The sequence below is a fragment of the Erpetoichthys calabaricus genome, chromosome 5 (assembly GCF_900747795.2).
Source record: "Erpetoichthys calabaricus chromosome 5, fErpCal1.3, whole genome shotgun sequence".
Lineage (NCBI taxonomy): Eukaryota > Metazoa > Chordata > Cladistia > Polypteriformes > Polypteridae > Erpetoichthys > Erpetoichthys calabaricus.
The window spans coordinates 50,105,562-50,115,537 of NC_041398.2; the positions used below are offsets into that span (position 1 = coordinate 50,105,562).

At 34.4% G+C, this 9,976-nt stretch overlaps 1 long non-coding RNA gene across 1 annotated transcript; it reads right to left on the reverse strand.

Annotated features, from left to right (window-relative positions):
- Positions 1 to 2,685: 2,685 nt before the first annotated feature.
- LOC127527959 (uncharacterized) lies at positions 2,686 to 9,704 on the reverse strand. Its single transcript, XR_007935152.1, has 3 exons — positions 9,549 to 9,704; positions 4,400 to 4,597; positions 2,686 to 2,868 (listed from the first exon to the last, which is right to left on the reverse strand). It is a non-coding gene; the product is annotated as an uncharacterized LOC127527959 (long non-coding RNA).
- Between the last annotated feature and the right edge of the window lie 272 nt (positions 9,705 to 9,976).

Below are 9,976 nucleotides of genomic sequence, written 5' to 3' on the forward strand. Positions count from 1 at the left end.
AGATTTGCAGTCTTCACTAATCTCTACTTTTCTCTGCTGTCTTTTCCATTTCTTCTGTTTTGGTGTTTTGCGCTACCACCACCTGTCCAAGGCACCGTGCAGCCATCTGTGATGCTGGAATGAAGGTGCGTGTCCTTGGTGCCCTTGGGACCGAATTCATTTAATCCTCTCAGACAAAGCCTGGAAACAAAGAGAAAAGAATTAAGCACACTGATGTTAGGAAGAATTCCTAGTGGGGTCTGAGTGGTCTTTTGGCCTTTTAACCCCTGCAGATTTTGTTTTTCTTTCTCCAACTTAAATGGAGTTTTTTTTTTTTTATTATTTGTTTTATTTCTGTCCTATCAGCCATCTGACCTTATCACTGGACTCATTCTTAGAGACTTACATAATAATGCTGCATACATGTACAATATTCTTCTACTAGTTATATGTCTCTTTTATAAGATTATACAGATTTTTTATTTTTTCCTTTTTAATTACTTATTCATTAATATTCTTCCCTACTCTTATTTGTTTTTCTTTTCTTGTAAAGCACATTGAGCTACATTGTTTGTATGAAAATTTGCTATAAAAATACGTGGAAACAAGCTTTTGAACTGAAGGTCTGTCTTTCCCCCTCATTCATTGGTTAGGGGCCCTGTAATCTGATTTTCTTGGAGTATTTCTGTAACAATATTTTATCAAAAAATGCAGGTGTTTTTCAAATTGTGAGCATATGACTGGATGACTTTATTATGTGGCTTATGCAACATTTTTTTATGGACTTTTTGATATTGTTTGCTGTTGTCCAGCATTGGTCTCCTTATAAATTCATCACTTTCTGTGAAGCAATTTAAGTATGGGAAAAGTGATATACTGATAAAATGTATTATAGTTTTTATTATATGCCCATCCTATTAGAAAATTTCTTATCTCCATTTCCCATTAAAACATGAGGCTAAATTTTTTTCTCAGCCATCATTACAAACCACACAGGATATGTAACATATAAAAATATTTTTACGTGGAGTATTCCTTTAAGTACATTTCAATTGTTTAAATGTTAAGTACAATGTAAATGTGGTTTGCCTTACCTACCTTTGGTTTCAGATGGAAGTGTGTTTAAAATATTAAGAACACCTCAGAAATATATCTACTGAAAAGTGTGATATGGTTTAATCTGATCACGAATTTGGTAAAATGCCACTTATTTCTAAATAAGTCATCTTCTAAAAACAGCCTCCATCACTGAGAAATGGCATCTGCAGCACATTATGAACAACAAGGCCAACTGCAGCAAATTACTTATGAATCAGGAAGACAGATATGTTGTCAAGGACAGAGGGAAAAATCAAACTTCAGAGTCAAGCAAGGGAAGAAAATCATACAACATCTTCCAGGAATGAGTAAAAATCACTGTTATTCTTGATCATGAGCCTGACTTGCGTAAAATATAATAAATCTAGGAAGTAGTGAATTTTTTTGTATATTTAGTAATTGTGCTATCTGAAATCAGGTGGCACAAAGAACCAGTAACTGTTGCTTGCTCACTAGACAGTACCGAGTCATATAAATAGAACCATAATGTACTTATCATGTAGTACTATGGTTTGCTGTGGAGCAATATGAACTGCTTCCTAAAGTCACAATCTTTTCTTAATCTTAAATATTGCATTTTGGACATCTGTGGAAAGGAAATGACATAGTACTCTATAATCTACTAAATATACTTTTATTGAACTAATATAATAGGATTTTCAGGATTACTGTATTAACAACATTATCATACTTGTTTTTTTTACTATAGAAAGTAACTAAGATCTTTGAAAGCTTTTTAAAGTTCTCATTGCATGAGGCAGTTTTATGCAAAATTTTTTAGTAGTGCATAAGAATGAACTATTTAGTTTAGATTAAATTAGATAAAACTTTATTTGTCCCCAAGGGGATTGTGTTGTCCTTTATAGTTCATATCTTGCTTCATCAGATATTGTTTTCCATTTTTTTTTGTGTTTGGTTTTCAAGCGTATGCAACTTACTCATTCATAAACATCCCTGAGCTTATAAAGACAGTAATAAAATGTAGGCCCAGAAAAACAACAGGTGTTAGGTTATGACTTGTTATGAATAAAACACAGAGGAGTGATTATAGCTCTGTGATGGTACAGCACATTGAAATTAGCAGAAAATTAATTCCACATAGCAGGCATTAACGACATAGGGTTTCTGCTGTTAAGACTTCATTAGTCTTCATCACCTAATGGAGAGTGACAATCTAAATCATCTGTTCTGATTGTCTTGATATTGATTAGAAGATAAAGAACATTAAAAACATTTGTTTTGCAGAGGTATTCATAGGCAGTAATTTTATTTTGTTTCCAGTTTTACATAATGTACGTACAGTGGTGCGTCATACTTTGAACTAATTTTGTTTCAGGAGGCCATTTGAAGTCAGAATTCTTCAAAATCCAAATCAGTTTTCCACATTAGAAATAATGTAAAGTGAATTAATCAGTTTTCAGAAGCTAAATAACAACCCATTTCAATACACTTCAACAGCATATATGCATAATTTAAGGTTAAAATAACACAATTAACTGCCCTAAATTATACATTAAAATATGAAAACTATAAATAAAGTACTTAAATATTGTATGATAAAATGAAAATTGCATTTACTGTACCTTAGTGAGGAGTGGTGATGTCCTGTGTGGCTGGTGGAGAGGAAGAGAAAGGTTACTGTTTGGAAGGGGAGTCACCTTCCATAAACACACCAAATAACTGTACTTCACTGTAAACTCCTTTTTCACCTCAATCGTCAATACTACAACCTTTCTCTTTGGCTTCGTTGCTTCCACACACTTCATGGATGCCATAGTTAATAGATTGGGGCTAATTATATAACCAAACACACCAAAAATAAAGCAAAAACAGCACTGAAAACACACAAGTTAATGTAATAGATACTTTCGCAGCAAGAGTGAGAGACAACTTGGGCGCACAGCAGATAACGTTTACGCTTGCTCCGTGAGCGGCATCTCTTGCTGCGTTTTTTTCACTGAGCTCACAGTTCGAACGTAGAAGTATCTTTCAAACTCCAGATCAAATTTCCCTAGAATTTAGCTTTCGAACTCTGGAAGTACAAGGAAGTACAAGGCACTACTGTATATGAAATATTGAATATACTGTGTGTTTATATTTAAATCTTCATTCAAATAATCAACATTTTTAATGATAAAAAGTGCCTGCAAACCTTTCAAATGTTCATTCTACTATATGTGCTTGATTGTATAGTGACCAGTGAAACTTTCTTTTGTCATAAGGATATGCCTATAAACACAGGAACTACAAAAATGTAGTGGAAATAGATTAGGTTAGATTAAATTAGTTCAGATTTAATTAGATTAGATGAAATTTTATTAATCCCATGAGGAAATTCAAATGCATACAGTAGCAGAAACATAAAAAACAAGAATACAGATTCACAGGACAGATACGAACTCCAGTCAAGCAATACATAAATAAATAAATAAATAAATAAATAAATAAATAAATAAATAAATATACTTAACAAGTACTTCAGGTGGAAGCATTGAATTGCCTGATAGCAGTGAGCAGAAAAGACCCCTTAGCACACCGTGGTAGAATGAGCCTGTTGGTAAAAGTGATCCTGGAAAGGAACGGAGAGAATTTTTCATGATGGCGTCCGATTTAGCCACCATCCTCTTTTCCACAATAGCTTCTATTGTGTTCAGGGTTTGCTTGTGATAGGCTATCCTGAAAAGTTTGTTCAGGTATTGTGATTCTTGTGAGCTCAAGCTGCTTCCCAAGAGACTGCAGCATAGAACACCACACTGGCCACTATGGACTGGTAGAACATTTCCATCAGCTTACTGCACACATCAAAAGACCTGAGTCTCCCTATCAAGTTCAGTCTGCTCTGGTTCTTCTTGTGCACCACCACTGTGTTGTCAGACCAGCCCAGTTTGTTATTCATGTGAACTCCCAAGTACTTTTAAGCTCCGCACCACTACCATGTCCACCCCCTGAAAGATGACTGATCTCAGAGGCTTCTTGGCACATCAGAAGTCCACCACCAGTTCTTTTGTCTTGCTGATGTTGAGTTGCAGGTTGCTGTCCCTGCACAAGATAAAGACCTCCACAACCGTTCTGTACTCTGATTCTATTATTAATTCTAATAAGTTCATTTCAGAGAGACTCAGATTGTTTTGGATTGGTCCTTATTATTATTCCGTGTACATTATAGACTGCATGCACACATCAAAGGACCGTACAGAATATCAGCAGAGGCAATCCTATAGTCAAATACTGAACTGGGGAGACCTCACTTTGGACACTGCAGTCATGTATATATTCAGCTTTTTTCTACTGGTTTACATGATAGAAAAGATGATTTCATTACCTTTGGACCCCAATGTTCTTCTGCATAAGAAAGCACACAAACTGTTGTCCTCAGAGGTTATGTTCTTTTAGCAGCACATAAAGGATTAACATCAGCTCCTAGCAACCACCTGGCTGAAACCACTTCTGTGAAATTGCGCTCTCTTTGACATCATTTATTAAATATCAAATTCCATGAACTCTGTTCTTTAAACATTTTCTGTTTCAGAAGGGTGAAAGAGAACAGTTAATTATTCCATATGGCATTCCTGGTGAAAGACAGCTCAGGCAAAACAATGTTCTGCTGTTCAAAACACATAGTTTCCAACTATGGGAAGTATTATAACTGACGTTAATAGAAGGCTTACTGAGAGTAGATTTCATTTCCTAGGGCAAAAAGATTTTCTTTGAACAAAATAAAATAATTTCATTGACCTGATTATTTAATACACACTGGTTATTAGGTCTAAATGTTATAATCGCATGATTCTAATATTATAACAATTACATATTTAGGGACATATTAGTATGAACAGCAGAGATTGTGAGTCTTTTAATTTGACATGTAGTAAAACTTTGTCTTATTTTGTCAGGTATATTTAGAGTTCGAATTTAGATATATAATTTAAATACAAATATTTTGAGCTTTTTGAAGATTTACTTTTCTAAGCATAAATAACAAAAATATTATGCATGGAAACGAGCATACATGACTGTTATTTCAGAAAGATTTTCTCTTCCCTATGTTGGATGAATAATTTATGATGTAAAAGGTAAGGTTACTGACCTGCCAGCACTTGGTGTTTAACTTTCAAGATGAAATAAATATTTTAAGATGTGTAATACATATCATACATGGATTTCCTTGTAGAGTTACTTAATGAACAATGTTGATTAAAGTAAATGCAAAGGCAAAGCTATCTTAATTTGAAATAAACGGAAGAAAAAGTTAAAGCTGACAATTGTGCTACATTTAAAACCCTATAAGGTTTTCATAATGTAGCACAGGTCTGTAAACATCCAGATACAATATGTGCATTTTTGTTAGTTATAAAAAATTATTTTATAAAAATTAAGCAAGCTCAAATTTGGATGAAATGATGCATTCACAAATACTTGTCAGTATGAAAGTTCCTTTTCTAAGAGAATAGTGTATTTGCTTGTTTGTGGAGTTCATTTTTTTCATTTTGAGCAACTGATAGGAGAGACTTTTATTGTTGCTTGGAATCTGTTTGCTATTTTTTTTTTAAACATACATATGTGATTCACTCTCTGCTGAACTATGGAACAGTGAACATCATCATTTAAATACACTTAAAAAGGAAAACTGCTCAAACTGCTAGAAGGAAGCATATTCGAGGAGATGAACTTGGGAAAGCTTAATTATTTCCAAGTAATGAGTGTATAGTTCTTATTCCTTGAACAATGCCACCCTGATCATGTGATGTGTGTTCAGTGGCAAAGTTTGGCAGACAACATACATTTAAAAATTACATCCTGCAATGTTTTCCTAATCATTCATGCTACCTCACATTCTTCAGAACTCTGACAAAATAAAAAAATCTGTGCATGGAAATTGAGAAGTAATCAATCAGCTGTATATGTTTAGTGGGACATTTTCTTAAGAAACTGACTGAAGTGTCAAAGTGAAAAGATGTAAGTAATATATGAGCTGAAACTATTAGGGTGTTGTACCATATTAGCCATTATTGATGCAATAAGAAGTCAAGCAAAATAACACTTTTTATTGCCCAGCTGAAAAGATTACAATATGGACGCTTTCGAGCCAACTCAGGCCATCTTCTTACTTGCAGCTGTGCTGGTGCAGTCAACCATCAAAATGCAGCTCATGTCCCTCACTGCCATTCCTCAGCCTTACACAGGGAACCCAGTGAACTCTGTTCCTACTCCCGCTGCCATTCCCCAGTGTCTGTGGAAGCCTACTCTGAGTGCATGGTTCACTCCTGTTCTGTGAGGTGCTTAGCAAAAGAGACCCTCTTCAGCCCCATCAAGTGTTGGTCACACGCACCTCTCACTGGGGATCACTCCCAACCACCTGACTCCATTTCCTGATCCTGCCTCTCACTCTGTTTTTCTTAACCTCCGTTCTCTACTTCTTCTCATTTTTTTTCTGTTTCCTGCCCAAACTCCCTTTTATACATCAATTGAGTGCAAGTGTTGTAATCACAAAACCTGGACCACTAACAAGGAAACCACACACATTTGCAACTGGATGCATGGCCAGTCAATTCCCCTATTTAAACCCTGGTTGCTCGTGCACACTGCACACTTTCATATACAAAAAAATAAATAAAACCATAAACCTCTCTTAATCAAAGTACATAGACCACATTCAACACAACTGACACACAAGACTCTGGGACTGTCCGGTAACAACATAACTGCTCTGTGGCCACAAACTAAAATCAGTACACTTAAGACTTCCTTAGTGACTTTTTCAACTGTAACACTGTCCGACTAAATGTGAAAAATTTAAAGAAAACTCAATGCTTTATGCATTCCTGATAATCATCTGCTTTCTTTCTTTTTATTTTTTTTCTCAATTTACTGTGGCTATCTTTATGCAAACAAATGGTATTAAACTTTTCCTATTTACTGACTTGCACTGTATAGCCCAAACTTTGAAAAGCTCAAAACAATGATACAAAGATACAACAAAAACAGTGCTCATTTTAATGCCAAGAATTAGGAGCTGTAGCTACAGAGTTTTTAGTTAATATATAACAGTCTTTCAATCTATTACAAGTACATATACTGTATATGTTTATGAAGGTATAACAGAATTAATTATTAAACATAAGAAAAAGGACTGAATGCAACTCAAGGTTTCACTAAATGTGACTTAAAGCTTAAATGCTTGAGGTTTCTGTCTCATTTTAGAGAAGCCACCAAAATGTAATTTTCCAAGGTTAGAATGAGGTAAATGGGTAACAAACACTCCTCCAGAAAGTGGATATAAACTGATGGGAAAGCCCATACACCCCTCCTATGAAGTGGTGCTGAGATCATTGGGAAAATCTGCTAAACACCACTCTTAATGAGGCAGTATTCAGAATATTAGGTGAATCAACATGAGTCAGAAATTACTTGTGGCATTAGTTGATTGGAGGAGGTGATAAAGTTCTCCATAATAAGAGTCAGATGACGTAATATATTAGATAAGGTGATGGTAATTAGAAAAAAGTATAAAAGAAGATGAATTGTTTAATTTAGAGCTCATTCACTGGACTGAGACATTTGTGCATACTTTGTGCAAATTGAAAAATTGTTCTGCATTCTCATTTGGAGTCCTTAACTGCCTTTGATGATAGAAAAAAGTGTTTTCCACAACATAGCACTTAAACCCCATCGCTAAAGTGAAAAGTTCATGTTGCATATACACACATGTTCAACCTAGGACGCGACAGAGGTAGCTCCATAAACAACAAGACTTTCTAGATATTTTTTTAGATAAGTAATTACATTGAGTCTTTATTGGAAAAATGCACAAAATTGCTTAAGGAGACAAATTTGAAGGTAGTTCTAAATATTTTAATAATAAAATAAATTAAGGAAGAAAGCTTGTTACATATTTTGCAAAAACATCTGGTGGGGTTTTGCTTCACTAGCCCTTAATACTGAAACACCACTTTTGTAGCAGCAAAAAAATCAAAAGAATCCCATTGAAGTGTATTTATGCACTAAATGTTTGATAAAATCTGTGATACGCTGTTTATGTTTTATAAAAAGTGTTTTTAGAATTTTATAATACAGCACAAAATTTAACAGTTTTTAAAACACAATAGAAACGTAAAGACTGTTTACTAGTGTTTTTATAAGAAATACCTGTATATATTTTGATTTTTGCAGAATTGCTGTTGCTTAAATTTTTTAATGCTCCTTTCCATTTTCATTCCAAATCTAAGCTAAACAAATATCCTTTGTTTATCACATTAAAGACATTGTGTTTTAAATTATCACCACCTAAATCTGTTCTTCATCTTATGTTCTTTTTGGTTTTCTGTATTATTTGCATTTACTTTGTTATGATTTCCTGCAAGAATAAAGCACAAAAAGGTGAGCATGTCTCAAATCAACTAAAACAGTCACAAAAAGGCCAGACCTGCCTTCAATTTAGGTATGGGCCTTGGATTTGTCCTCACCCCAGACAGCCTAACCACTAAGCAAATGCCAGGCTTTAGAGCAATTACTGGGCCAAAATGGAGCAAAGGCTTTTTATAGCTAATTTCAAAAATAGGGGGAGAGGAAAAACCTTAAAATAAAGTTCCTTTAATATTTAATTGTTCATTATAAAAAAATCACAAAAGGTTTCAACAAAAGTACATGGCAGAAACAGAGAGCAAAGTCAAAAGCTAATGCATGCAAATCCAAATTAATAAACAGAAGCAGAACCTTAAAGAGGTGGTCAAAGCCACATAATCCACACAAGAAAGAATAGCAAAATCGGAAGCCTAAAAAACACAGAATCTTCTGAACAACTTGAAGCTTCTTTTTTCACACAGTTGGGGAAACGTCCTAACTGCATCATTAGGTGGTCCTGGGTGCCACATACAGGAGGCAGGGCAGACAAATAAATCAAGACATCAAAACTTATCATAATACAGATTTGAAAAGTAATGAATAAACTGTCCCATATTAAGTAAATAAAATGCATACAGAACAACATCTCAAATATTAATAACATAATAAATGAATAAATGAAACTAAACCAGAGCAATAGCCCTGGCTGATACATTGCAGACTGCATTTGGGTTAGTACATTTTTTAAAAGTTTCAATTGATAAACTAATAATTGCTCTGCAATGAATGGTTTTATTATATACATAAAAATTCAGGTCTGTTTTGCTGGGTATGCTGTGATCAGTATGGATTCATATGGTAAGGAGTGCAAGGATCTGGTTGAATGTGTCTTTTTGCCCTCAACTCCTTCAAGAGCCCTTCTTTCTTCTTTCTTTGCAGAAATGCTTCCCAAGAGTTATAAGTAGGAACTTCCTACATGTAAGGTTCAGTTTAGGTCACACATGTATTCTATCTGCACCTGGAAGACATTTTGTTGTCTGTTGAGGAACAGTAAAAAAATGTACTGTCAGCTAACAAAAGGATGTTCAAAAGAGGCCCACATTTTTCACCAAAAGGAAAACAAAACTCACCTCTGCACTTCAAAACTGAATACATGATATTCAAAGATCTACTTCAAGCATAAAGACAGGTAGGGACAAACTCAAACACGCAGAAAGTTATCACAGTCCGGGGAAAATAACAGAAGAAGAATAATCCAAAAACTGTAGAAGAAAGTTCAAGGCAAGAAGATAAAAAAACAAATATAAGAAGAAACATTATCCTCAAAATTAAGCAAGCCAAATTATTAGATAATTGTGATGCAGTCCTTTTGACTGCACAGTGGTGTCAGATAAAGAGCATTGCTGTACCTTCAGGCTAATGTGTTTAATTACTGCATTCTTGTTTTCACTGGTGCTTTATATTTTCATATTTCAATCTTTTCATGCAGTTGTCAGTTTTGTACTGTGTTAATTTTCTTTGTTTGTAACATGTTTAGTGATAATGCAGGCTATTAGTG